Below are 2,891 nucleotides of genomic sequence, written 5' to 3' on the forward strand. Positions count from 1 at the left end.
GGCGGAACCAGACTTCCTTCCATTATCCTGTATACAGGATAAGTCCGCAATCTCTCCCTCCCACAGGAGAAGGTAACAATAGTTCGCTCCGCAGGAGAAGGTAACAATAGTTCGCTCCGCAATGTTCCAGAGATCCGGGCGGAACCAGACTTCCTTCCATTATCCTGTATACAGGATAAGTCCGCAATCTCTCTCCCTTAGACTAAGCCTAGTTGTGAGTAAGCCTGCCGTCAAGATTGATGATCTGCACCACCATCATGAAGTTCTACAAACACCTCCAATTGATATTCGTCTATAGTTTCTTTATTAATTTCTAAACCAACCAATTTTAATGCCACTTGGGAAACTATTTCAAAACATCCGTTTTATTAAATAAATGTTAGAAATATCCATGTAGATCTCCTTTTATTTTATCATATTGACTTTTAAAGTCAACAAAAGTATTATAATATAAATATTATATCATAGTCCTAAATATTATAATGAAGAAGATAGATATCACAATACTAAAAATTATACAAACCAAGCTTCTAGGCTATTTCAACTTTTAATTGTGGATCTATCACGCATTTTCAAAATTTCCAAAAATCAAAAACTGTTGGATGCAAATTTTTGTAATTTTGAGCAATCATAAACCTTCCCTGGGGTCATGTAAGTTACCACAAAAAAGTGGCCCTATATGTTCAGCCGTTTTGACGTTTATTGGATACAAACAGACAGACAGACGGACAAGAAAAATTTATTATAACTTGGCTTTCAGGGCGCTTCGCGCCCATCTGCTATTTCAATTGTATACATTTTCTCTTTGTATACATTGTAAAAAAATAACAAAATAAAAGTTCGCGGATTTTTAAAAATAAAATTTGTGGATTTTCAAAATTTATTGAAAATCGGATTTTGTTTGAAGCTAATTTTTGAAGTTTTGATCATACATAAACCTTCCCTCCCGTCATATGTGAGGTCCCCCAAAATATGTCGGCCTGATCAAATCCGTTAATTGTTTTGACGTTTATTGGGTTTTGCTTTGTCAAGTGTAAAAAATATTCTTCTTAGTAATATTTAATTAACCATTTACAACTCTTTATTCCGATCATATTGAGAATATGGAATCTCAGCCTGGGAAAGAAAACAATGTCTGAAAATGAAACAAATTCACATTTTATAGAAACGCGCAATAAGATTGATTGATAACTTAAAAGCCATGTCGCATAGTCAGACGCCGGTGTAGTCTGGGTAGGGGGCTATTGAGGCCATAAGCCCCCGTCTGGTCCATTAAAATCTGTAAATTACAGGGGGTTTTCAGGCCCCAAAGGGTGCTGAACCCCCTTGGAAAAGAAAATTAAGCCCCCCGCCGGAAATATTCCGGTCTACACCCCAAACTATATTTATGTATAAATATACACATAAACTTCTTCCTATACCTCTTCATCATAACATTTTTAAAAAAACTTGGAAACTTTGAAAGATCTCTTAACTATCAACTTGACATTCTCAATATGAGCTCATTGCAGTATTTACCATCAAGCTCTCTTCTTAAGTTAATTATGGAATAACCTGCCTCTTGACTTAAAACGAAGCAACTCTATAAGTATACTTAAAAATAGACTACTAAACTCTCTTTTTGAAAACCGAATTATTATTCATGTAAAACTAATTAAATATGTTTTGATATGATATCTATATCATTTGCTTATAATTTTTAGGAATATGATATGATCTCTATGTTATTTAATAATACTATTTAGGTTTATAATATGAAATCTACATTATTTGCATAACATTTTTAGGAAAATAAAATTAAATCTATATAATTTTTTTTTAAATGTTAGGACTTTATTTTATATTTAATATGATATTTAATCTATATATCTATACCATTTGTTTATACATTTTAGGAATATGTTGCGATCTCTGTATTATAATTAATTAATTATATTGAAACATTGAACTAAACCACTACTGTATGCCGAGTCCATTAGCGCCTGATCCAATCCAGTAGGTATGAAAAGCCTTTTTTCTCAATTTTAAACTATACATCTAAAAATAAATTGGTTTAAAAGGATATTGTGATTAGTCTATATCTGATGACTAATATCAACAAATAAATAATATAGTGTAAAAGTGTGTTTTGATATTTCTGTATTAAAATTGGTCTGAACCAACTGAATAATATCTATAATATCATGTGTATGTGTAACTCAAATCCTTGAAAGAAGGATATGAAATATCAAAATGCCAAAGTTAAACTGTGTGTCTTAAATTTTCTATTTACAAGGATATGAGATTAGTCTATATATTATGTGTATGTATAACTCAAATCCTTGAAAGAAGGGTATGAAATTTTAAAATGCCAAAGTTAAGCTGTGTGTCTTAAATTTTCTATTTACAAGGATATGAGATCAGTCTATATATTAGGGTACAGTGAAAATGGTATGAAACATATAAATATCATAAAAACTCTTCCTATCATATTTTTTCTTATGTAAAATTTAATTCTAAGAACAACTTAGAAAAGGTGTTTTTTGATTGGAAGACATCTTGATTCCCAAATTTGGGCTTTTATGTACCACATTTTTCATGAAATTTACGAAAATCCAGAAACTGTAACTTTGTCAGTTTTCTAGCTGCAGAAATTTCTTTTACCAAAAAATAACCACAAATACCACTTTAGTGAGGACGGAAGCCATAGAAAATGTAGTTTGTTCAGAAACTAATGAATTATGAACGCAGTTTTGTTCTATATTTTTATCGAATTTTTGAATATCTTGGTCTTTACAATAGTGTGCAGTAAAATCCGCCCTAGACTTATGAATGTTTTAAACTTGGGCATTATCTCTCTATGTTGGAGCCTAGATGTAATGAACCCATTCCTGAGCCCGCAATTAAAAAAA

At 31.3% G+C, this 2,891-nt stretch overlaps 1 long non-coding RNA gene across 1 annotated transcript; it reads left to right on the forward strand.

Moving 5' to 3' along the window:
* Positions 1 to 268, forward strand: LOC111695394 (uncharacterized). Its single transcript, XR_002763862.1, has 2 exons — positions 1 to 72; positions 202 to 268. It is a non-coding gene; the product is annotated as an uncharacterized LOC111695394 (long non-coding RNA).
* The last annotated feature ends 2,623 nt before the right edge of the window (positions 269 to 2,891 follow it).

The sequence above is a fragment of the Eurytemora carolleeae genome, unplaced genomic scaffold, assembly GCF_000591075.1.
Source record: "Eurytemora carolleeae unplaced genomic scaffold, Eaff_2.0 scaffold34, whole genome shotgun sequence".
NCBI classification, from domain to species: domain Eukaryota; kingdom Metazoa; phylum Arthropoda; class Copepoda; order Calanoida; family Temoridae; genus Eurytemora; species Eurytemora carolleeae.